We start from the raw sequence: 27,882 nt of genomic DNA on the forward strand, positions 1-27,882 counted from the left end.
GTATATGGTCTCCGGAAGGGTAGGGGGTTTTAGTTAAGTCAGGCAGTATAGTCGGTGCAGGCTTGGAGGGTCAAAGGGCCTGTTCTTGTGCTGTAATTTTCTTTGCATCTCAAATTACTCTTGAGAAAGTGGTGGCGAACCAGCTTCTAGAACCGTTATAGTCCATGTAGTGGAGAAAGGGAGTTCCAGGATTTTCATCCAATGCCAGTGAGGGAATAGTGATGTCGCTCCAAGTCAGGGTGATCTGTGGCTTGGGGGGGGAAACTTGCAGGTGGTGCTGTTCCCATGTATCTGTTGGCGTTGTCCTTCCAGGCAGTCAAGGCCACAGGTTTGGAAGGTCCTGTTGAAGGGTTGGCTGCAGTGCGTCATATAGATGGCACACACTGAGCCAATGGTGGAGGGAGCGAATATTTAAGGTGGTGGATAGGGTGCCAGCCAAGTGTGCCGCTTTGTCCTGGATGGTGCCAAGCTTCGAGTGTTGTTGGAGCTGCACTCATGGAGGCATGTGGAGAGTATTTAATCACACTCCTGACTTATTATGCTTGGTAGACAATGGACGAGCTTTGAGGAGTCAGAAGGCGAGTTATTCAAGACAGAATTCTAAGCTTCTGACTTGCTCTTGTAGCTAGCTCAAGTTGTCAGTGGTAACCCCCCAGCATGTTGATAGTTGTCACTGCCTGGCACTTGTGGGGTACAAAATGTTACCTGCCAATTATCAGCCTACGCCTGTATGTTGCACAGACCTTGCTGCAGGAAGACATGGACCACACCAGTACCTGAGTGTTGCGAATGGTACTGAACAGCAATTATTAGGGACTATCGCCACTTTTGACTGTCTGTTGGAGGGAAGTGCATTGACAAAGCAGCAGTAGATGGCCACAGCCCTGAGGAACTCCAGCAGCGATATCAGAGGGCCGAGATGGTTGACCACCAACAACCACAACCATTTTCCAAGGTCTGAGTTCAAACACTGGAGTGTTTTCCTCCTGAAATCAATGGGAATCAGTTTTGCTTGGGCTCTTTGATGCCACACTTGGTGGAATATGGTCATGTTGGCACAGGCAATCACCCCCACCTCACCTCTCGAATTCAGTTTTTTGTCCGTGTTGGAACCAAGGCCGCAATGAGGTCTGAAATGGAGTCGCCCAGGCAGAATTCAAACTGAGCACAGGTCAGCACATTTTAATTATTCTTTCATGACATGGGCATTGCTGACAAGGCCAGCACTTATCACCTATCCCTGATTTCCCTCGAACTGAGTGGCTTTCATCCATTTCAGAGGACAGTTAAGAGTCAACCACATTGCCAAACCAGGCATGGATGGCAGGTTGCCTTCCCTAAAAAAGGACATTAGTGAACTGGATGGGTTTTAACAACCGATGATAATTGTCATGGTCACCATTACTGAGACTAGCTTTAAATTCCAATTGTATTAATTGTATTTAAATTCCACCAGCTGCTGTGGTGGGATTTGAACCCGTGTCCCCAGAGAATTAGCCTGGGCTTCTGCATGACTAGTTCAGTGACGCTACCATTACATCACCAACTGGTGAGTAAGTGCCACTTGATTGTACTGTCAACAACATCTTCCATCATTTTGCTGATGATTGAGATGAGACTGATGGGCAGTATTGACCAGGTTGGACATGTGGACAGGACATACCTGGGCAATTGTCCACATGAAGATAAAAGCAAAATACTGTGGATTTTGGAATCTGAAACAAAAACAGAAAATGCTGGAAAATCTCCGCAGATCTGACAGCGTCTGTGGAGAGAGAATAGAGCCAACGTTTTGAGTCAGGCGAAGGGTCATCTTGATTCAAAACATTGGTTCCATTCTCTCTCCACCGATGCTGCCAGACCTGCTGAGATTTTCCAGCATTCTGTTTTTATTTGTTAGTGTCCACATTGTTGGGCAGATGCCAGAGTTGTAGCTCTGCTGAACCCGCTTGGTTAGGGGCATGGCTAGTTCTGGAGTACAAGTCTCTGGTATTACAGCTGGCATGTTGTCAGAGCTCATAAAGTTTGCAGTATCCAATAATTTCCTGATATCATGTGGAGTGAATCATATTGTTTGAAGACTGGCATTTATGATGTTGGGAACCTCAGGCAGAGGCAGAGATGGATCATCCAATCAACAATTCTGGCTGGAGATGGTTGCAAAGGTTTCAGCTCGCCTTTAGCACTAATGTGTTTGACGCCCAAGGGTGGGATCTTTGTGAAATCTCCTTCTCTGGTTAGTTGTTTAACTGTCCACAACCATTCATTTTGTTCGGAGTATCACTTGCTGCTTCCATTATTCACCATGCAGGTAGTCCTATGTTGTAAGTTCTCCAGGTTGGCATCTCATTTTTAGGTATGCCTGGTGCTGCTCCTGTCATGTTGAACCAAGGTCGATCCCCTGGCTTGATGAATGTGGCCGAGTAGGCCATGAAGTTATGGATTACAATTGAATACAATTCTGCTACAGCTGAAGGCCCACGGCATCTCATGGATGCCCAGTTTTGAGCTGCTACATTTCATTTAGATTGTTGCCTGAAGACAGGACTTTGTCTCCGCAAGGATGGCGAGTTGGTCATTCCTATTGATACTGCTGTGAACAGATGCTTCTGCAGTTGACAGATTGGTGAGGAAAAAGTGAAGTATGTTTTGCCCACTTCCCAATTCTCTCACCACTTGCTGCAGGTACAGTCTGGCAAATTTGGCCTTTAGAACTCAGCCACCTGGGTCAACAGTATGTCACTAGGCCACTCTTGGCTGTGGACCTTAAAGTCCCCCAGCTAGAATCCATCTTGTGCCCTTGCTGCACTTAGTGCTGCTTCCAAGTAATGTTCAACACAGAGGAACACTGATTCATCAGCAGAGGATGTGTAGTAGGTTGGTTGTGTGGTGATGCTGGAATCCACTCCTGCAGGTTACTGCGCTGGTGATCAGGGTGATCCTTATACCCTGTAACTGTGTGTAGCTTCAAATTAAAATAAAAAAGCAAAGCAAATGCCAAGCTGCTGATTTGAGGCTGCAACAGGAAGAACTATGAAGTAGCACATGGAGAGGATGGCCCCCCAACTGAGGTCAAAACCTGGAGGCAGCCCGTAGACACCTGACCAAGGAGCCAGCGAGGCCGACTCCAGCTTCCTGTCTCCCCGTCTTGTCCCCCAGTTGCTGGAGCTGCAGGGATCTACGTTCAGAGGGTGCCTCACGATGGAGGCACCCTGATGGTCTCCCTTCCACAGCGGCCGCACACACTTCAGCCTATCATCTTTCCAAGGCATCAGGCCCTTTGATTAGCCTCTGGAGCCTGCCTGAATCTACCTTAATTGGACAAACAGTTAGAAGACTACCTACCGTAAGACCACGCCAGTGAGCACACTGCCAACAAGCGTGGCATCGAGGTGCAAAAGTAGTTTTTAAAAAAAAAGTGGGTAAGATTCCAACGTGTGGGCTTCTTTGTGCAAATATGATTCGTTTCCTTTGACAAGGGCCAGCAAATCCTTCAAACCTGCTGATGACCCCACAGCACAAGAGAAATTATTATTGACAAGCATTTGCTTATCCTAGTTTTTCTGCCGAAAAATTTATTCCAATAGCAAAGAGAATTCTTGTGCCAGCAGGTAGTGCACTGATGAATCTGACAGTTTTGCTGAGATTAAAGCCCTGGAACTGTTTAAGAGGCCATTCAACGGAAGCTGACTCCAAATCTGAAGCCAACAGTGTGACAAGTTGACATATGCCCCAGAGCTTCCCATTTCATCTGAAATCATCTTTCAAGGACTGGCTACTAACAGATTCTTGGACAGGGAAACATCTCAAAATAACCAGCCCACTTAATACATTTTAAAGAGCACCATTGTAATTGATGCCTATATTAATGGAAAATAGTCAGCGTTATATAGAAACGAGTACAGGAGTTAGCCATTCAGCCCCTTGAGGCTGTTATGATATAAACAGCTGTCTGGGATGAACAGGGATGGTGTAACTGGTGGGCTGTAGTTTAATGAGCCAAGTTTAATAGACCTCTTTATCAAGGAGTTTGCTTATTGTTTTTGGTAAATTCTAATGCCGTGTTTAAAATAAATTAGTCAGCATACATTTTACATTGCTCAATAACCAGTGGCTGTAGTGCACTCAATACCCAATTTTATTATGTGCCTGGAATCTGAAGTGTGGCTTTGTTCAACATTCATAGATGGTTGCACATAAAAGTTAGATGTTTTAGGAGCTGCTGAACTGAGTTTACAGATATTCACCTGATACTGTATACACCAGGCACATTCCTGGGGTGTTGCAGCAGTAACATTCATTGAGAGCTTTGTAAATCATTGTTATGAAAGAAATTTTCTCTTCAACACAAGCCTCACTGAGAAAGTAAGGGTTTTAATAGGATAGTAAGAAGAATGTGGGAGGAATTTGATGGAGGCTGTGGGAGTGGGAGATCTGGTGAGCGAGCTGAGTTAATTACGTGGGAGTCAGAATTACAATGGGAAGAGTAGATAAACCACACTGCTCAGCAGCCGTATGGACGCAAGTCACAGACACACAAGTTCACATAGCATTGTCTGTCTTTTTCACACAGTTCGCTTGGTAGAGTAACTAGAGGCCTCACACAGACAATCTTCCTACAATCCTGGGAGCAGGAGGATGTGACAAAAGAATCCTTCCTCCAGTCAACTGAGGTTGTAAGGCCAGCACCAGAGTGCGAAAGTGCTTAGGTGGAAGCTATCTAGTGAAGGCATCAGAGAGGAAGGTGACTGGCATGGCAGCACATCCCTCAGACAAGGAAAGACTACCTCCAGAAATCTGAGAGGCAACGCCAGAGACATTGGACACTGTCCCAGGAAGTTGTCACTGAAATCAGCCAGCGGCCACCTGGTGTGGCAGCAACCACGAGCCTCAGTCACTGTGGCATCAAGCATCATCACCACTAGCTGCTTCCAGGGCTTCACGGGTGACAAGTCAGGCTACCATGCACACCGCTACGTCAAAGCGGTGACCAATGCCCTCTTCTCATCATGCCAATGGGGTCGAGTTCACCACAGATGATGACAGCTAGGTGGCCAGGGTAATAGGGATAGTGGCCACTCAATTCCCGAGAGCACAAGGAGTAATTGACTACACTCATGTTGCCATTAGAGCTCACTGGCAACAGCCAGTGACATAGGTGAACTGTAAGGGATCCCATTCTCTAACAATCCAACAGGGACCATACAGGTCATAGAGTCATACAATGCAGAAAAAGGTCCTTCGGCCCATCGAGTCTGCACTGACAATATGTACCACTAAAGATGCGCTAATCCCATTTTCCTGTGCTTGACTCATATCCTTGAATACTATGATATTTCAAATACTCATCCAAATATTGTTTAAAGGTTCTAAGGTTTCCGGCCTCCACTACCTTCCCAGGCAGTACATTCCAGATTCGCACCACCCTCAGTGAAAAAGCCTTTTCTCAAATCCCCTCTGAATCTGCTGCCCTTTACCCCAAAACTATGCCCCTTCATGATTGACCCCTCAACCAAGGGGAACAGCTGCTTACTATTCATCCTGTCCATACCTCTCAATATACACATTTGTGCTTGCTTCCCATATATTTTGAGAAACTTGCAGCTTCCTGAACTTTGGGGCCCCTGCCCAGATTGATGGCGAGTAGTTCCAATGGAAACCTACCACTGCGACGTATGCTTCATGTGCCCACCAGCTCTTTAAATTCCCTGTGAATAGCATGGGTGTTGGTTTCCAATACAAAAAAGTGGAAATTGCACCCACTTCTTGTCCTGTCATTGGGAAGAGCATGTCACGGATTAAATTCTGCTCTGCGAGTGGACAGATAGTTGGAAAATAAAATTCAATGCAGAGCAATGAGCGTGTAACATTTGGAGTAAATTTATACAACTTTTATGTAGAAGAGCAGTTTTGTAGCGTTCAGATACAGTCCTCAGCACATATAACTGACATGTTCATGTTAACACAAGTTACCCACCATAAGCGATGGATGGTAAATCCATCAAACTCCTAATGCTAAACAACATTGGTTACAGAGTCTTGCCTGTTGGGTTCTCTGTTAGTAACAAAAGCTGCATGATTATTGATGCTATGAGCAAAATAAAAGACAATAACAGAACACATTTAACACTCCGGTAATTTAACTTTGCTTCATAGCTTAGGTTTTATTTTGACATATGATTTTAAGCACAATCGGTTATAGTTTTATCGTCTGTAATTGCAGTTTATGCCTTGTGATCATCAAGTTATCAACGTCAAAGGATTCCTACACAATCCACAACAGCATAAGGCCAGAGACTCACTTCAGCTTCCAGTTAACAGACAAGTGTATGAACCCCAGGTAATGGAGACTGTGCATTTGTGAAAGTGGAATCCTGCTGGTTATCGACATACTTGACACTATACATAATCAAGAACAGAACTGCATACTGGCCGGAATCTTGTGCTCTCGCTGGTGGGGAGCTTGGAGGTGGGAAGGGCATGTGATTTGATGGGATGGTGGCATACAGGAATTCCACTGCCTTCCTGCCTCTGCCAGAATTGTGTTCTGGGTGTGAAGGCCCATGGTCAACCTTCCTACCATGCTGGCAATTAAGTGGGCCACCCCTGGGGTATTGATTCCAGGGGAAGGCCTCCCCGCTGTCTCTTGACATGTGGTTCATTGGGCCTTCTTAAAAAGATGCAACATGTGTCTGTTGTCAGCTCGCCAGCCGGCAGACTGGACCCCCGACGCCTCAATAAGATTCCAGCCTCTGATTGAGTATGCTGATTGGTAAAATGTGTGGATTCTCCACTGAATGCAATGACGAGCTGTTAGAAACTCTCTGAAGTTTCCATCATCTATTCACAATGTTGATAATCCCAGATGGAAGTCAGAGTGGAGACTACAAGCAGCTCCAATCTGTTCCTGGTGCAGGAGTGGTAAAAGCGATAGACAGTGCACTCAAATGGACAACATCTGTTGCAACTGGACTCCTTTTTACTCACCATTTTGCACTACAATGGCGCTGAAGGCATTCTGCTTCTCAGGTGAGCAACAAAATTAATTGCATTTCAATGAGGTGTGAAACGTTCATCTCGGCACGTGCCCTTCTCTCCACTCACTGCCCGAGCAGTGAAGATGGTCAACCTAAATGTCATAGGCACCAGTCCCCTTGTACACAGTACAAGGAAGGGGAAGGATTCCTTATATGCACAGGGTAAGAGACGTTGTGACACAGAGCAGAGTGGTTATGGTGGACAGACAAAGCCTATCTTCTTGGAAAAAGTCCAGGCCACAAAGATTGTGCTGTGCTGAGACTGGAGTGTGCAGAGCCACACTGTCAGTCAAAGAGCGTGCTGGCCATGAAGAGATGCAAGCGCTTTAAGCTGGGAGGGGATGAGATGAAGGGCTAAGTCATCCAGTTCTAAGCTGCATTCTGTGTGTTTTTGGGAGTAAGCACAGCAAGAAGTCTCACAACACCAGGTTAAAGTCCAACAGGTTTATTTGGCAGCACAAGCTTTCAGAGCACTGCCCCTTCATCAGGTGAGTGGGAGTTGTGTTCACAAACAGGGCATATACAGACAAACTCAATTTACAAGATAATGGTTGGAATGCGAGTCTTTACAGGTAATCAAGTCTTGAAGGTACAGACAATGTGAGTGGAGAGAGGGTTAAGCACAGGTTAAAGAGATACGTATTGTCTCCAGCCAGGACAGTTAGTGAGATTTTGCAAGCCCAGGCAAGTCGTGGGAGTTACAGATGGTGTGACATGAAACCAAGATCCTGGTTGAGGCTGTCCTCATGCGTGTGGAACTTGGCTATCAGTTTCTGCTCAGCGATTCTGCGTCGTCGTGTGTTGTGAAGGCCGCCTTGCCGCACAACCTCAAAACAGACGGTTGTCCACAGAAAACTACCCAGCCTTCAGGAGAACAGTGACCACGACACCACACAACCCTGCCACAGCAACCTCTGCAAGACGTGCCGGATCATCGACATGGATGCCATCATCTCACATGAGAACACCATCCACCAGGTACACGGTACATACTCTTGCAACTCGGCCAATGTTGGCTACCTGATACGCTGCAGGAAAGGATGTCCCGAGGCATGGTACATTGGGGAGACCATGCAGACGTTACAACAATGGATGAATGAACACCGCTCGACAAATCACCAGGCAGGAGTGTTCCCTTCCAGTCACTTCAGCAGTCACGGGCATTCAGTCTCTGATCTTCGGGCAAGTGTTCTCCAAGGTGGCCTTCACGACAATGCAGAAATCGCTGAGCAGAAACTGATAGCCAAGTTCCGCACACACGAGGACGGCCTCAACCGGGATCTTGGGTTCATGTCACACTATTTGTAACCCCCACAACTTGTCTGGGCTTGCAAAATCTCACTCACTGTCCTGGCTGGATACAATACACATCTCTTTAACCTGTGCTTAACCCTCTCTCCAGGTCACATTGTCTGTACCTTTAAGACTTGATTACCTGTAAAGACTCGCATTCCAAACATTATCTTGAAAATTGAGTTTGTGTCTATATATGCCCCGTTTGTGAACACAACTCCTCACTCACCTGATGAAGGGGCAGTGCTCTGAAAGCTTGTGGCTTGTGCTACCAAATAAACCTGTTGGACTTTAACCTGGTGTTGTGAGGCTTCTTGCTGTGCTTATCCCAGTCCAATGCCGGCATCTCCACATCACGTTTTTGGGAGTACTAATGCACAATAAAGTGGCAAGGTGAAACCATGATGAAGCCGGTGACGAGGCTAACCCATTGCACTTGGGGCGTGCCAATTGATGCCTACGATAGTGGTTTGCCCAGGCTAGAGGAGAGTAAAGGATCAGGGTAGCCAATGAAGTTAAATCGAGGCTTTACTTGATGCAATTTTGCAAAGCCAACTCGACCTTTTGGCTAAGATGAAGCGTTAGATCAAGTCCAGGATGGGGTGCAATGCCTCATCCTGTCAGCTTGGATCTTGTTTGTGCCGCACGTGGGGGCCATGAATTGGATTCAATTTGAATTTGTTCTTTTTGGATGGAAGTGAAAAAAAAGCTAAGTGTAATTGATGTAGGTGGCAGAGACTGCACTTCCATTTTTTTTAAATTGGGAGGACGAGTCGCTATGGTTTTAAATAATAACCATAGATACTTAGTTTATAAATCAGGGCAAAGAAGAAATGGTAAACCTATAGAAGTCATTGAAAAGAGTGAAGTTAGGTTATTGCATCCTAGTTTGGGCCAACTAACTTTAAGAAGGTCATCAAGGCAATTGAGAGGGTGCAGAGGAGATCTCCGAGATGGTAATAGAGATGAGAAGTATTAATTATCAGAACAAGTTGTCAGATTGTAGAATTTACAGCATTCGTTAAATGTAGAAATAGTTAAGATTAATTAATTAGTCTTGGAGATTGAGCTCACTCCTTCAAAATCACTGCTTCTGCAGTTTGAGGAATTTCCTCAAATTTTAAATACAGACGTACCAGGTTTCTTTTCACAGTGCTTTGTGAGCGAGAGCTCTTCAGAACCATAAGTCTACGCGCCCAGCCCCAAGTTCTCAAGATCAAATTTCCCATGGTGTGGCATTTACTAATGTGCAGAATTCCATTTATCTTGAGCTGGTCAACATTTTCGTTAAAATATCATACAACCGAATTAGCCTTTAGTGTGTCCCTGTCATCAATGGTAATTTCTACTCTATTTCAATCCCAAGAAATCCACATTAGCATTCAGCAAGAACACCCAATTAAACGTTCAGCTGCAACCTACAACACCTATCCCAGCCAAATTCTATCAGTTGTATGCTGTCATTCATGTGCAATGATCACCAGTTATGTCTAAAAAAATCTGGAGCCACTGTCTGCAGCTTCAGTGCATAAATGTATCCACAACTGATTCTCACACGTTTTAAAGAGCCAGCTTGATGTTAATCTAAACAGGCTGGTGCCTGCTGCCATCTTGGATTTAGTAAGAAGTTTAACAACACCAGGTTAAAGTCCAACAGGTTTATTTGGAGCAAAAGCCACACAAGATTTACATCTTAGATTTAAACAGAGGTAACAGGGGATATTTTGCTCATTCATTAGATGTGCTCCATATTCCACAGAAATTGGGAGTGTTTTTTGACTGTGCAAGAAGATATACTAAAGGCAAAATATATATATATATTTCTCGATTTTATTTTGCAGCACCTGTTCATGGCTCTAACACTTCTGATGCCATTAAATTGGATTCAAGGCGCAGGGGTGCATTATGTAATGAAATATTTTGAAAAACATAGTACAACAGCTTTGGAACTCACCATTTAATAATTTCCCTTTCACAAAACTATATTTAGTTTATTTGCGTCACAAGTAGGCTTACATGAACACTGCAATGAAGTTACTGTGAAAATCCCTGAGTCACCACACTCCGGGGCCTGTTTGGGTACACTAAGGGAGAATTTAGCATGGCCAATGCACCTAACCAGCACATCTTTTGGACTGTGGGAGGAAACCGGAGTACCTGGAGGAAACCCACGCGGACACAGGGAGAACGTGCAGACTCCGCACAGATAGTGACCCAAGCCGGGAATCGAACCGGGTCCCTGGTGCTGTGGGACAGCAGTGCTGTCTCACAGCACCGTGCCGGGTGGCTGGACTGTATTACTATTTTCGAAATGTTCTGTTACTACGTCCTTCATAATGGATTTTAGCATTTTCCCAGTTACAGGCGTTGGACTAATTGGTCTATAGTTTCCTAATTTCTCTTTTCCTTCACTAGATGAGTTACATTTCCAATTGGCTGGAACCTTTTCAGGACTGAGGGAATTTTGGAAGATTACAACCAATATCTCTGCTGTCACTTCTTTTAAGACAATAGGATGCAGGTCATCAGGTCCACGGGACTTGTAGCCTTTAGTCCGATTAAGATTTCCTAGCATATTTTCTCATGATCATTTTATGTTTCTTCTTCCCTTTTGCATCTTGGTTTTCTACTGTTCTTGGGTTCATTTGGGTGTCTTCGGCTATGACTAATGACACAAAATACTTGTTCAGTGTCTCATTTCCCATTAATTCCCCAGTCTCACCCTCAAAAGGAACCAATGGTCACTTTAGCTATTCTTTTCCTTGATTTTACTGTTTTTAGATTTCTAGCTAGTTCTTCCTCATACTCATATTTCTCCCTTTTTAAAAAAAAAGTCAATCTTCGTTGATTTCCAAAGTTTTCCTAATCTTCTAGTCTACCACTAATCTCTGAAGCATGGAACATCTTTTTCAATTTAAGGCCTCCTTAATTAGCCACAGAATCTTTTTCAATGGAATGTATCTTTATTGAAAGCTATTATATACCTCCTTTAACGAGTGTTACTGCTTCTCTACTGTCTTACCTCTTAACTGATTTTCCCACTCCATTTTAACCAACTGTCTTCATACCCTTATAATTGCCTTTGATAAATTGTAGACCAGAATCTTACGGCCATTTCATGCTGGTGGGATTTTCTGGTCCCGCTGCAGACTGGATGCCAAATTCTCCATCCTCCCTGCAGCGGTTTTGGGGCAGAAATGGCCAGTAAGATCACACTCAAAGACTTCATTTTCAGACTCACATTTCTTGCCCTCAAATGGATTGTAAAACTTTCATGTTACGATCACTCTTACTTGGAGGATCCTTTGGTAAGTAGTCATTAATTAGTTCTGTCTCATCATAAATACTAGATCTAAAATGGCTAGATCTCCGATTTGTTCCAGAATGTATTCTGTCAAGAAACTGTCCTGAATACGCTCTACAAACTCATCCTTCAGGCTATCTTTGCCAATTTGATTAATCTGATCTATATAAAAATCTCTCACAATATTTACCTTGTAAGCACTCGTATTTATACTCTCTTCTACAGTGTAATTGTGTCAAGGTGTCCATAAATAGCTCCCACCAGCACTTTCTTTCCATTGCTGTTTATCTCCATCCAAACTGATTCTGTATCTTGATTGCCAAATGCAGAAGTTGCATTCCACCACTATAGGTAGCATCTAGCAGTAAGAGGGGACCAGGGCACCTAGGTCTCACTTCAGGTGTCCCTTCTCCACAAGGAGTCAGCCAAGGGCATTTGGCATCCATAGAAATGAGAGCCAGCAGTCGGAAACCCGGAGGTCAACCACCCAGGTGGCTCAGATTGTCCGACTGATCCAATTCCCCTCTTCCTGTGACCCCATCACCTCAAGCTCCGTAGGCTGAAGAGGGTGCACCTGCCCAACACCAGGGCACACAAAGCAGGCTAGGGATCTCATGAGGATGCCAACCAAAGTCATCTCCGACAAGAGAGTAGAGTCAGCATTCTGCTTCCTCCACTGTAGATGTCAGGGATGCACCAAGGTATAGTGGGAAGATCAAGATATATTAGGAGCGCAATGTTGGCCTGGGTGTGCACCACATTTTTTAAACAATTATTTATGGAATGTGGACATCGCTGACTAGGTCAGCATTTATTGCCCATCCTTAGTTGGCATTGAGAAGGTGGTGGTGAGCTGAAGTTCCTGAGGTGTAGGTACACCCATAGTGCTTTTAGAGAGGGAGTTCCAGGATTTTGACCCAGCGACTGCAAAGGAACGGTGATACATTTCCAAGCCAGGATGGGGAGTGACTTGGAGGGGAACATCCAGGTGATGCTGTTCCCATGTATCTGCTGCCCAGTCTTTCTAGATGGTAGTTGTCACGAGATTGGAAGGTGTTGCTGAAGGAACCTTGGTGAGTTGCTGCAGTACATCTTGAAGGTGGTAAACACTGCTGCCTGTACATCGGTGGTGGAGAGAGTCAATGTTTGTGGAAGAGGTGCCGATCAAGTGGGTTGCTTTATGCTGGATGATGTTGAGCTCATACAGCCAAGTCATACTCCTGACGTGTGCGTTGTATATGGTAGACAGGCTTTAGGGAGTCACTTGCTGCACGATCCCCAGCCTCTGACCTGCTCTTTGTAACCACAGTATTTATATGGTTAGTCAGTTCAATTTCTGATCAATGGTAACCCCCAGGATGTTGAAAGTAGAGGATTCAGTGACAGTAATGCCATTGAATGTGAGGGGGCAATGGTTAGATCCTTTCTTGTCGGAGTGGTCATTGCTTAATACTCATGTGCCAAGAATGTTACCAGCCATTTATCAGCCCAAGGCTGGGTATTGTCTAAGATTGGCCTACACTACCCGTTCCCGATCTATAGGTTGCAGATGCCTTTCCTGTCTGTGACTGTACCATCTGTGGCCAAGTACTATGCCAGGAATCTCCCAGACTATGCAGGAAGTGATGACCATGCCCTGTGCACACAATGCTGGCATGACTGACAGTAAATTGATGTGCCGTTTCTCCTCTGTGGGCTGGGACAAGGACTGTCTTTATAAGTTCAGCAATGCATGCTGAACCACTTCTTTACTCTGCAATCCTCCCACTCTGGCCTCAACTCATTTACATCCATCTGTAAGAAACTCCTTCCCAATTCTGGCCCCGATGACATGCCCCCCCTCCTTCCCAGTCATGTGTCTGAATGCAACCTTACCCAGTCTTCCCCCTCCCCTTAGTGGAGCCCTTGTCCTCCAGCCCTTGCCTCCATCTCGTCTCCCCTTCCCCACCATTTCAGCCCTTGTCCTGCAGCACATTACAACCCACCCTGCCTATCACTGGTCTGGTATATAGATTTTTGCCTCGAACGCGAGATGGTGCTGTCTGTGAAGCAGGCGCAGAGTAGGAGGTGTCACGCATGCTATGCGATACAAGGTAGGCGAACAAACTTTGAAGTCATGAGTGAAGTAAAGGCCATCAGGTGCACATTGCTTATTTGCAGTTGTGAATCATGCCAGTCTAATTAGACGCCCACATTGTCTCTTGATCCAGAGTGGGGGTGTGATTCCCATGTGAGCTGCCTAGATAATGAGCATTCATGATATTCTAATATATTAAAAAAGGTGTTCCTGACATGGCACAGCAGGATATGTAGACCGCCATTGAGCAGCGGACAATCACAACCTCTTCATGCTGATGGAAAACTGACTTTTTCACCTCCATGATATTCGCCCACCTCGCGCAGGTTTGGAAAATCCCAGTGCACGTCTCTGGGATGGTTACCATGTCATATATTTCTATTTGTGCTTTCAATTCATTCACCTTGCTACAAATGCTGCCTTCATTCAGATAAGGAGCCTTTATTTCTACGTTTTCCTTTCACATTTTCCCCTACTCTGACTTTATTTATTGGTGCACTCTTATGTTTGCACACTGTCCCCTCCTGTCACGCTCTGGATATTGTTACCCACATTGCTACCCTGCGCTATTGCCTTGTTCTTTCCTGTTAAATCTCCCCTATGGGAATCTCTCTCCCAACCCCCCCTCCAGCTATTTAACGTGGGCAGCGAATCTGAATGACAGATAGTTGTAGGAGTCCTGTCATTTTTGTTCATTCCAGGAAATACATGACCACCCTCTGTATGAAGGTGCATGTTAAGGAAGCAGCCCTTTTTATACTCCGATCCATTGAATTTGACAAAAACCACAGTATTTTTCTATTAAGTGCGAGAGAAAGACCAAGGCCACTGAGACTTCTGGAACCTCTCCGAAGAGCAATTTCAAATTACTGCTGTGTCAATTATCTCTTCTGCTCCTTTGTTAGTGCTGTAGGTTTTTGGTTCTGTGGATTATTCGCATGATCCATCCATTGCTAGTGATAGGGATACCTCCCATTTTGTCCTCGGCTCTCTTTTCTTTTTGCCAAGAAAACCACTATAATTCATTTTTTAAATAATTCTCCCTCCTTTGACCATGTTTTCTGGTGCACATTATTTCCCTTCCAGTCACACACTGGTTATTACCCACATTGCTTTGTCCTCTCCTGCGTCATTATTAATAAACATGTGGCACGGTGGCACAGTGACTAGCACTGCTGCCTCACAGCGCCAAGGGCCCAGGCTCAGTCCCAGCCTCAGGTGACTGACTGTGGAGTTTGCACGTTCTCCCCGTGTCTGCATGGGTTTCCTCTGGGTGCTCCAGCTTCCCCCACTCATTCCAAAGGTGTGCGGGTTAGGTGGATTGGCCGTGCTAAATTGCCCTTTAGTGTCTGGGGGATTAGTAGGGCAAATATATGAGGTTACAGGGATAGGGTGGGATTGTTGTTGGTGCAGGTTTGATAGGCCGAATGGCTTTCTGTACAGTTGGGAATCTATGATTTGCTAAATTACACTCTCAGCCACTTACATGGATGTTATCATGTGTACATCTCATTCAGCCCAATTTTGTAACTCCTAAGCATGCTGGGGAATCCTGTTTCAAGAATGCTTTAAAGTTGTGCAATTGCCTCAAAAATATCTGTAGCCATGGAAAAGAAAAAGACTTATCAAAATAAATTAGATAGAATAGGTGTATTACCCTCTGTGAAGTATGGTAAATTGTTAGTTTTTTCATTGAAGGTGACACTCCATGCAGTTATGGTAAGATATGCATAATCAAGGGAATTCCTGACCCTTCGAGAGTTTTCAAGGAGGAATAACATAATCTTCTTTATGTCTACATGCTGAATCAGTCAATTCCTTCAACCAGAGGAGACAGTGCAGCCGAGGGATTTGTGAAAAATCCACAAATCCTATTTCACAAAAGGCTTAGTTCTGATCAGATGATAACTGCACTTTACATGTTTATTTTATACACTTTCCCTCATAGCATTAAAATGAGGGCCCACTATGGAGCAAAGCGAATGTACCTGCATCAAAACCTTTTCACAAATGCTCATCTTTTGTAAAGGGGTGGAAGAAAAGCAACGTATTTACAAAACAAAGCCTGATCAGCAAAGTAAGTATTTTTGCAGTTTTCTAGAGGAGGGAAATTATTGACACGCACAGATTAACATGATTAATGTAAAAAGAGGAAAACCGAATGGAGGTGCTTTGAAAAAAAAAACAGGCACGTCATCAATAATAGGAACTCAACATTAAACGATGGGGTTAGAGATATGCTGCTCATAAATCTTGTGTACATAATATCTGAATGAAACATCAGCTGGTACGATGGCAACTATTCAGTCCATGCAAGGACATGTGGCTGAAATTGATTGCGGCCTAGTCCAAAATAGATCAGCAGCCCATCATACACCAGGGGTAGGATGTTCCGCCTCTTCCTGCCAATGGGATCATCCAGTCCCATTAAAGGCAAATCTCCTCCACAATGGGTTCCCCAGCGGTGCGGCTGACAATCAACGCAAATGATCATTGACTTCAGCGGGACTGGAAGATCTTGTCAGAGGTCAATGACAAGCCACCTCCAACACTGGAAAACTCGCTGCAGATTGTGGGGCCGGGGAGCCAGACAGCTAATAATACAACAAACAAAGCTTTAACAGAAGGCAAAAAGCAAACACTTCCTGTTTTATATTAAGCATTGCCAGCATACCACACAGGCAGTAGCCTGCATTTTAGGAATGGTAATATAATATCTCGGATCGTCCCATTCCCAAATAATATGTTTGAATTAGGATTTCTGCTATTATCAGTAAGCTTTCATTACCTCAAGAAGAAAATGTTTTAAAAATATGATTTTTGAAAATGTTTGCATTTGGGCATAGTACGAACGTTTAGTATCTAATCAATGCACAAAGAATGTCTCCACTCACACTAAAATAAAATGAAGGGGAAAGAAACGCCAAGGTGATAATATGGGAAAGTCCTTTGAACAAAAAAAAAATCAATGTGAGTGAATAACTTCTTTATGGAGTGTTTGTGCTCTGTAACCATATCACAAACATATTTAAAAATCAGTTGTGAATCCACAGAATCCCTGAAGTACAGAATGAGGCCATTTGGCTCATCAAGTCGACACTGACCCTCTGAAGGAGTATTCTACTTAGATCCACTCCCCTGCCCTATTGCCGTAACCCTCTGCATTTACCATGCCTAATCCATCTAACCTGAATTAAGGGGCAATAAGAGCACCCAGAGGAAACCCACACAGGCACAGGGAGAACGTGCAAACTCCACACAGATAGTCACCCAAGAATTGAATCCAGGTCCCTGACTCACCACTGTGCCACTATGCCTCCAAAAAGAAAAGTCATTGGACTTGAAACGTTAACTTCGTTTCTCTCTCCACAGATGCTGCCAGACCTGCTGAATTTTTCTCAGCACCTGTTTTTATACCATACTGGTAAAATTTGCAGCACAGTTTAAACACTGCTCTCCCAGTGTTACTCATGCACTTTATGGTGTCAAACGGAAAATTTTACTTGTGATATTGGGCTGGAATTTCATTACCTGCAATTTTGTCCCAGTTGTTCTGTTGAACATTAGACCCTATAGCCCTCACAACCCCCATGCATGCCAACCCTGTAGCTCCTCATACCCTCCATGCCAACCCGAATGGTCCCTCATACCCTATGGCAATCCCTAACCCCCCCATCTATTCCAACGGCTTCTCCAAAACCTATGCAAACTCATGACTCCACATTCATCTCCATAGCCCTTTATAATCCCCATGCCAAATGTGTGTCAACTCATGACCCCCTAACCATCTCTATGGCCCCCTATAGTCTCTATGCCAACTTAGTACAAACCCCTGCTGCCCATACACTTTTCTACACCCCCTTGTCAACTCGCTTAGTATTTGACATAGGCAGACCTCAGGGGCCATGCTGAGATGAAACATTAAAAAATCCTTAAAGGTCCTACAATAGAGTTCACCATATTAAAAAATACTCTCCTTCATGAAAATCCATTCACTACATTTAAATCTCCTCAATTGAGGACAAACAGCTGTTAAAACTATTGGAATAAATATTTTTCAACTTACATAGACACATTTTTAAATGACTGACCATTTACCTAACTTGACAGCTTTCTAAACCTTATCTAACCTCCAAGAGGCTTTTAACCCCTCTCCCCACCCCAACCTGTCCCCCACCACCTCAGGTTAAGGCTCTTGTTGCAGCTAAAAAAGGTGTCTGTTAGAACTCTATATAGCGTTCAACTGCCCCAGTTGGGTTTCCCACAAGTGGAAGTCACGGGTGAAAATGGGATCTGTTGGAAATGGAAGTGGGGCTTCAGCATCCAGGTCCCCGGAATATCCATGACTCTGCAAAAATCCAGCTCATAAACTTACTGATAAATAAATGCATCACTGAAGAGAGGCAATATGAGCTCACAGAATAGTGCAACTCAACATCAGTAATGTTTTTGTTTCAGTGTTCAGTAACTAATGCATGGGCTGTGTAGTAGAAGCCCTACTGCACAGTACATGATGGGTGGTATGTGTGTTTGGTGAGAAGTGTTTATTTCTGAAAAAAAAGTTTTCATTTTTAATGACTTAATTCTCTGAAGATTGCATTCATCTCCCCCACCCCCTGTATGGTTTACTCACCAACATACCTGGCTATCTCAAACTGGTCACCTTGTTTGATTACATTTTCAGCTGACAAAGTATTTGGCATTTCATTTTGGTTGACCTAGTGATAGATGCATTGTAATTAAACCTCAGCTCCTGCTTGTAAGTATTCCTCTGAAACAACGATTACTGTTCAAAAGGTGGCACAGTGACAGGAGTGGGTACAGCACACAGGAAATACAACTCCGATCAGCGTTGAGAGCTCATTACAGACATCATTATTTAGGATGCTCCAAAGGCCTAGAGAAACATTGAAATTTGTGGAACACACAAATGGATTCATTTGCCAAATGGGAATCAAATAGATCTGACAGCACCCAGTTCAAAGCAGAGTTTGTACCCTATTGCAAACACAAGTGTGTGTGCATACAACAACAATGCGAAGCTGCCAAGATCTTGTGATTAACAAGTGACGAAAGGTTGCTTTGGGCATGTTTGAGAATGTATTAGTGATATCCATCAGACAGGGATTCAGAAACAATTCAGTAGTACCACGCAGGCTCTGCACAAAAATGTTCATATCCACAATCAGGAGTGAGCCTTCGTTAGCAGCATTCTCGCACAAGCTCAGGAACAGGCAGGCGTCTCTCTGGGGTTGGAAAAGGTCCCTGGCTGGCAGCTGCTTCTGGGCAAGTAATTTCTTTTTTAAAAAAATTGCCCCAAAAAGTGTACAGGCACAGGGTAGCCACATTATTACAGCGAGTCTTCTTGCACTATTTGGGAGTTCACTGTTACTTCCAACAGGACATGGTGAAAAGGAACCTGATATACTATCCATGAAGCACAAGTGGACAGCAGCATGGCCGATTTAGCACACCGTGCACATTCACACTTAAATCAATAACAGCAAATGTTCAATACACCAAGTATCGCAGTCGGTGCTTTTTTAAAAATGCAAAATGGAGGAGAAAATTGGTTTGTAGATGACACTGTAAAAGAAAAGCGCCTCACCTAGTGGCAAAAGCACAGCTGGGCAACCTTAGCACGCAGAATCTAACATTTAACTTGCCTTTAAGTAGACCAATCAACCATGGCTTCCCATCACTTCCAGAATCCATTTTTTTTTATTGCTCCCTGTTTGAATCTAAAATGCGATGTTATTTTAAATTCCAAATTCATACCCACTGGGTGCTCTCATGTCTTTATAAATATTCAGACCATTCCATGATTGATTCACTGATTCATCTGGATCTTGTGTGGCACCTTGAGTAATACATGTGCTGCTTTGAAAGTTTTAAATCACTTGCAGTGCGACAAGGCTGAGGAAATATCCTACCGGAATCCCATGGTCCGGTTGGCAAGAACCAGCTGAACAAGGGCCCTAAAGGGTGCTCGTTTAATGAGTGCACACAATATGGACAGGAATTCCCATTGGCTTTTTTCAGCGCAGTTTGCCAGAGATCAGCCAAGTTGGTACAAAATAATGAATTTCCAATGCAAATTGATTTTCCACTATCTTTTGTGCTAGTTTAAAAATCACTTCTCATAAAGCTGGTTAGGTTCCAGATTGAATTAATCAACATTGCGAGTTATGCTCATCCGAGGGATGTCTTAGAAAAAAAAACTTTAGCGCAAGGTCACTAATCCTTTGAAGGGATTATTTCAAAGCATTTGAATTTTTATTAGTTCAGAGAGACGATGCCCTCCCAGTTATACAGTTTTGATGTCCCGAATCCTCTTAGTATTCGGATTTCAGGTGGGAGAGGATAAACTGCTCTGCCGATTTCCTCAACCACTTCCAATGAGGCCTGCCTTGGTTGGATAAGTTGCCTTTAGGAGAGCTCACCTGTCTGCAATCCCTCAGCTCCCGCAGATGGACCTTGAGGTAAGACTGAGATGCGCAGGGAACAGCCTTCTTAGATCTCCTCTCCATTCCCGTGGGTGCTGCAGGCTGAACAATCTAAAGGGCCGTGAGCTTTTCTGATCTCAGCCCTGGTCCCTTTTAAAAATAAATCCTTCCTTTGACAGAATGGACACGCCATCCGATCAGCGATGGTCATGGAGCCCAGAAGGCAGATGATAATTAGTTTGCTCTGGAAAAGTTTGAGGGTACAAATTAGTCCAAAGATGTGCAGGTTAGGTGAATTGGCCATGGTAAACATGCAGGGTTACGAGGAATAAGGCACAGAGTGCGGCCTGGGTAAGATGCTCTTTCAGAGACTCTCCATTAGTGTGAATGTAAGCCTACTTGTGACTAATAAATAAACATTAAAAAAGAATTAGTGCAGACTCCATGAGCTGAAAGGCCTCCTTCTGCACTGTAGGGATTCTATGGTTAGTGAGTTGGGTTCCTGACTTGGAAATGGGCCTAACATTCCTGCAGTGACTGAGGTAAGAAAAACTCCACACCATATCTGTCAATAACAGCAATCAAGGTAAAACAGCTTTGTGTTCCTGAGGGGCCAATTTCCAATTAGCTCGCGCCACAGCATTAGCTATTCCATAACACTAAGCCCTATCTTGATGGATTTGAAGGATTAATGGGCATGGATGATAATAAATATGCTGAATTGACTGAGGAAAGCAAGTTTGCTTGTTACTACACTCTCCTCAAAATTAAAAACAGCACCATACTACATTTAATGGATTAAGGGCAATTGCAAGTGCAGTTATCTGGTGGGAATTAGTTCACACCATGTCCAATATTCTGTTGACTTCAGTGGAGACTAAGTGTGGGCAGTGTGGTGCACGGGCACCTGGACAATGGGGTCCCATTTGTTTCTTATCAGGGCAGTCGGTTATGATTTATCCCCATCCCCATGGTGACTGTGCAAACTCCACACATTCTCCTCGCGTCTGCATGGGTTTCCTTCGGGTGCTCCAGTTTCCTCCCACAGTCAAAGATGTGCAGGTTAGATGGTGTCAGGGGGACTAGCTGGGATGGATGCATTGGGATGGGACCTGGGTGGGATTGTGGTTGGTGCAGACTCGATGGGCTGAATGACCTCCTTCTGCACTGTAGGATTCTATGATTCTAATTAGATCCAAGTGACAATTGGTCTAATTAAAAATAAAATCAAGTTACTCACTGGGGTGAAGTCATTGAGACAGCTTGTGGTTATAAAATGTCACTTGGGTGCAGAGAAACTTTATTACAAGAACAGCTTGGAAAATGTTTAAAAGAATGTATAAATGTTTGCTGCAGCAAATCACCTATTATTAAGCGAATAGTATTACCAGGGCAACTAATCATGCTTAACACAAAGTGTAAAAGTAGGCAGAACTGTCAACAGGATATCATGGGGTCACGAAATCACCAGCCCCAGTTATTAGGGAAAACATAGTAATTTATTCAAATTACACCTTCTTTCCATGTATAAATTACAGAAATGCTACAGGCCTGAACTAAAAGCCCTTGCATCTTGATTTGAACCTCACTACATCCTGATTTTAACCCCACCTGCCCAGTGAGAATGGGTGTGTGCATGGGCCAAAATGGTGTCCATGCACCAGTCCCACAAGGTATTTACCAGAGATAGGAGGGGAATACATTGATACTGAAACTTTAGAGTCCAAAGTGAATTATAACCTGAAGCAATCATAACTTCAAATCACACAGCTCTGAGATTGAGTCCCAAAGCTGCCAGGGAAAGCTAACGACAGACAGGATCGTGGGACATGATTGGCCGGCTAAGTTATTTTAATTTTTATTTCCCCCTCCCCCAAGGTTTCGTTTTGATCAGGAGAGCAGGAGCGTCTCGGAGTCCCACAAGGAATTTGTGGGAGTCCAGGATTTCTCTTCCCAATTGCTGTGACCATGGTTACCTTGATTCCCAACTCCCACAGGCTCGTGTCAAACACTGACAGAGATTGTTTCCTTGGGCGTTTGCTGTCATGTGACTGTCCAGTTCCAGCTCCCCAGACCAGTGATCGAGGGGGGGAACGGGGGAACCGGCGGGGGGGGTGGAGGAGCAGAATTGGCAGAGGAACTATTATCAGAAACGAAATGAGACCAAAGTCATCAAAGGCTTGGTCCTCAGTCCAGCATCATCAAGGACCTTCCTGCCCTTGACCCTCACATGGCATGCTACCCCTCAGGGTTAAAATCATATCTATAGATATATTTCGTAGAGGCAAAAGTACGGCTCTGCATTTTTCTTATATAATTAAGTAAAGAAAACTGGGAGGTGTTTACAGCAAACAACACCCAAAGGGTGAACACCCCATTGAACAGCTAATGCAGTCTGGTGTAATTTAATTAAACTTTTGTCTTAGCTAATTTATTTAGCATTAGCTTCTAATGCAGCCTAAGCGGTCTCCAATGTTCCAGAGGATCAGCAAAGTAATTAGTATATTAAGCATTCATTTGATGGGAAAGGACACATGTAAACTCAAACTCCCATTTCCTGTTTTATACCTCCTCTAATGTAATTAAAACTGGCTAAAACCTCGCAAGCAGAGTAAAATATATACTCTGGACATGCCTCCAAGGTCAGAGGGAAACAACAAATTTTCAAGATTGTGTTTTTCGTAGATGTGGAAGTAATAGGCTGGGAGAAATAGCTCTTTGATTTTTTGTTAAACCTATTTTTGGAATCTGGGACTTGTTCATTGTCCATCCCTAGCTGGCCTGAGAGGGTAATAGTGGGCCAGTTTGATGCACTGCTGCAGTGATTTGATGCTCCCACCAAGCAGCTAAACAGGCCACTTCAGAGCACAATTTAGAATCAGGCACATTACTGCGCGAGTTGGATTGGAGTCAAATAAAGGCCAGACCATTAAGGACAACAGGCTGCCGCCCCTCAGGGAGGATGAGAGTGAAACTGTTATGTTCAGTCCAACAGCTTCATGCTCTCTTCGCTGTTATCAGCTTTTTACTTCCCAATTTCTGGATTGCATCACTGCACATTATTACAACAATGTGGAAACATAGCAAATGGGAGCAAGAGTAGGTCATCCAGCCTATACCACCATTCAATATGATCATGGCTGATCCTCCATCTCAATGCCATACTACTGTGCTCTCCTCATTTTCTTCTGGGGCGGCACTGCTGCCTCACCGTGCCAGGGACCCAGATTGGGTCACTGTCTGTGTGGATTCTGCACATTCTCCCCACTTCTACCTGGGTTTCCTCCCAGTCCAAAAGATGTACTGGTTAGGTGCACTGGCTATGCTAAATTCTCCCTCAGTGTACCCGAACAGGTGCCGGAGTGTGGCGACTAGAAGATTTTCACAGTAACTTCATTGCAGTGTTAATGTAAACCTACTTGTGACACTAATAAACTTTACTTTAAAAATATTCACCGACTTGGCCTCCATAGCCTCCTGTGGTAGAGAATTCCACAGGTTCACCACACTCTGAGTGAAGTTGTTTCTCCTTATTTCAATCCTAAATGGCCTACTCCAATGCCTGAGACCACTTGTTCTAGACCCCCCCCAGCCAGAGGAAACAACATCCCTGCATTCAGTCTGTCCAGCCCTGTCGGAATGTTATACATTTCAATGAGATCCCCTCGCATTCTTTTAAACTCCAGTGAATACAAGCCCAGTCGAACAATCTCTCCTCATACAACAATCCTACCATCCCAGGCATCAGACGGCTTTATATTTATGTAAACATATTTATGTAGCACCTTGAACATAAATGTCCCAAGGTACTTCACAGGAGCAATATAACACAAAGTATGACACCAAGCCACTTGGTCAATGAGGTAGAGAGTTTCTAATCAGGGGTCCAGGGAAGGTATTCCAGGGAGCAAGACAACTGATGATATGACCAATGGTGCAGCGATTAAAATTGGGGATGGTCAAGGCCTAGGCCAGCCAGCTCACCCTTTCCCCAATGGAGAGCTTTCAGTGAGCAATTATTGATTAGGGCCATTTCCTGCCCGGACTCAAATTTTCATGCTGGCAGGAGGAGTTCAACTTCAAATGGTGCACTTTTGCTGATGGTTGAAGAGGTCAGACAGTGAGAGGCAGGTTGTGTCATAAGGGCCACACATTAAGTGGTTAGAAGTTGTCGTGGTTTGTGTTTTTGGTGCTGACTCCTGTTACTGAACTAATGTAGCCACTGATGGTCACGGTACAAATGGCAATGTCGCTATTTCCCTCCATTGTCAGCTGTGGCTCCCGAGTGCGAGAGTTGATGTTTGGGGCGTTTATGCAATATTGCACGAGTCCTTGAAGTGGAGCTATGTGTATACTACTGTTGTGTTATTATATAATACATTGGGCTCATTTACTGTACAAGACACTAATCATTCTTAGAGATTTGGTAAATACCTTGTGGGTTCACTGATCGAGACTAGACATTAAAGATAATTATCCATAGGTATAAAGCTTGAAGGCACCAGTGCTGTGTATATGTGCTCTGCTCAAAGCATCAGTGGAACCAAGACTGGATCACATGACATTTGCCTTCTAGTGATGCCATGCTGATATCCCTTCAAGGCATGTTACAACACTTACTGGCCATCTGGCTCAGCCTACCTTGCCATACAGTAAATCCTTTCATATGTGAATGTATTCCATCCTGTGACTGTGCCCAAACCAGTAAAGTAGCCTCTGGTTGAGGAGTACCAATATGCTTGGAAGCTTTGCCTTTGAGATGATGCCACAATTGTGATTTTGTTCTTCCAAGATGCACCACAAACAGCAAAGAAGTCATTGCGCTTCCTTTCCTGATAAACTAAGTCACCCATATTGCACAACCATAACAAAGGTGCTGAGAATTCAGGCCTCATAAGCCCACACCTTAGTCCTGGGAGTCAGCTTGATAATGGTATTCCATGCACATGGTGAGAGTTGGCCAAAGGTGGCAGCTGCTTTCTCCTTGCGTGCCTCAAGTTTTGCATTGGGAGACAGACTTTCCCTCATTGTGGAACCAAAGGAGCAGCACTTTCTAACTGCTTTCAGGTGGAAGCCAGAACATTCCTGGTGATTTTTTGATTTCCCTAACAATTCTTGTTTGTGGTAACCCATCAAATTCAAAGACATCCTGTACAAGGGCCACACTGAAAAACAAACAATTGCTATAGCAACAGAAAGAAAGAGACAGTCCAGTTTAATGAACCCTGCCCAAAAAGTAACCACCTGATGGCCCTTTAAGCTTAATCATTTGAAATGATTAGTAAGTGCATTACAGTTGAACTGCATTCATTCAGGAATTTTATCGGTGGCTCATTAGACATGCATTTTAGGTTGCTAATGATGCTTTCACAGACTGTCTGAAAGGAACAGCAGGGCTAGGCAGCAAATCAATTAGATTTTTTAGTGTGCAGCATGAAGCTGGCGAGTTTGTACACTCTACACTCAATCACCCTCTCCCCAGCCCCAAAGATAGCACCTTCTTTACAGAGTACAATGATCTATGACCATAAAAAAATACAATAAAGCTGACGCACGTGCTCCACTACACAATAATTCACACAGTTTATGACAGCTCCCTCAACACTTCCCAAACTTGACACCTCCACCATCTAGAAGGATAAGGGCAACAGGTGGATATAAATACTGTGACCTCCAATTCAAGTCTGACACCAACCTGACATATTGCAGTTCCTTCATTGTCACTGGATCAGATATCCTGGCAATCTCTCCCTAACCACACTACTGCAGTAGCTCCTCCACACAAATGCTCCAGTTCATTTAGAAGGCTCATCACCACTTTCCAAGTACAATTAGAGATGGGCAATAAATGCCCAGATCCCTAGAGTAAATTTTTTAAAACGTCATTCAAATTCTTGCCTTTAATGAGTCCCAGTTGTCCGTTCAATAACGACCCAACAGACAACCAATGGTTAAATCAGGAACTTTGAATTATTTCTTCACTTGCCTTTCAAGTTTGACTAGCTATGCAGACTCAGTGGGCTTCTGAACACCTTAAGTGACCCCCACACCAATACTAAGGGACCAAGTTAAGCTAAGTTCTGAATGAATTGTAATCTTGAAACCCTTGCACCGTTCCTAACAAAACATTCCACAAATTAACTTCAGGAACTTTGTTTAAAGGCGGAGGATTACAAAACAGATGGGGCTGAATTTTCCCACTGCTCCTACTGCTAAGCGGCTGCAAAATGTGGCAAGCCATTCAAATATCCTTAGACTACGACGGGACTGTAAAATCCCACCGGCGAAAAATGCACCCCCTTGCTTCAAATGTTTGACATCATACTTCTAGGTTTTTTAGGGTGGGTTTATTCTCTTCTTGGTGAAGGACGTTTGTTAGTGCTTGGGGGTGGAACACTTTTGCCACCCAGTGTCAACACGATGCACAGCCAGTTATACTGCAAAAAGCTCCCATTACTCAAAAAAGGCAGTGGAAGCAGGCTCTGAATAAGGCTGATTATCAAGAATTAAAGGGGATTGGCAGGAATGTGGGGCTGTGGTTAAAATCAGATAAGCCATGATCTTAATGAATAGCAGAGCAGGCTCGAGGGGTTGAGTGGTCTACTCTTGCTCCTAATTTGTATGCATAAATCATTGTCCCGAAAGTACAGCACTGTGGATTTTTACGTTTGCCACAACAAGCCATTCCTTTGACCTCCCCAAGTGGGTGAAAATTTTGTTTTGTTTAATACCAGTTTTGAATCATGGGCTGGCACCAATTATGGATTAGGCTGACACAGCTCATACCCATTAGGTATAAGACCCAGCAGATAGAAAAACTTTCCATCAAAAAGAAAGGCTGTAGATATGGAAGGACTGGCATCTAATCCATTGCACCAATCAAACCACTAATGTGTAAATTGGATGCGCCTCATGAAGGTTTAGACACCACTGAATAGAAACTCAAAAAGCTACCAGTATAGAATCCTTACAGTGCAGAAAGAGGCCATTCAGCCCATCAAGTCCACATTTACCCCACTAATTCCTGTAACCTACACATATTTGGACACGATGGGGCAATTTGGAATGGCCAATCCACCTAACCTGCACATCTTTGGAGTGTGGGAGGAAACTGGAGCACCCGGAGGAACTCCACGCAGACACAGCGATGTTTGTTAAGTCATTGTACGTTTTAATTCATCATTAAATTGCTTTTCTTCTTTACTGGAAATTAAACCTGGCATAGTCAAACACTGAATGCAGGATCTTTGTAAATCATGGTGATGATTCCTTAGTGCCATGTCCTTAGCCTCATCAATGTCACCCTGAATCCCTGCACAGAGTGGTTTTCAGGATTAAATGCAGAACACGTACGAGTGGTATATGAATGGAGTTTGATTCCCCGGCAATTTTCTCCTCTTACCTCAGAGTTCCTGGTCAGGAGGGATGAAATTCAGCTTGTGTGGAAAGGCCCTTTAGGAAATGCTCTCCCCTCCTGTATTAATCAAGTTGAGGTGAGCAGATCACAGATCAAGCTCTGGCTGGTGTTAATAGAGATGTCTGCAAGATAAGCCACTTTTCCTCTCAAGTGAAAAGCCTGGCAGAAGAAATTTTGACGATGGGGAGGTGTTGGGAGTCTAAATTTATTAGGATTTGAGGATACGTGTTGACGTATTTGGGGGAAAAAAAGTCACATTACATCTGCACAAAATAGTAGCTGGCTGGAATTAATTCCTAACGGAACTG

This window comes from Mustelus asterias, chromosome 11 (assembly GCF_964213995.1).
Source record: "Mustelus asterias chromosome 11, sMusAst1.hap1.1, whole genome shotgun sequence".
NCBI lineage: Eukaryota > Metazoa > Chordata > Chondrichthyes > Carcharhiniformes > Triakidae > Mustelus > Mustelus asterias.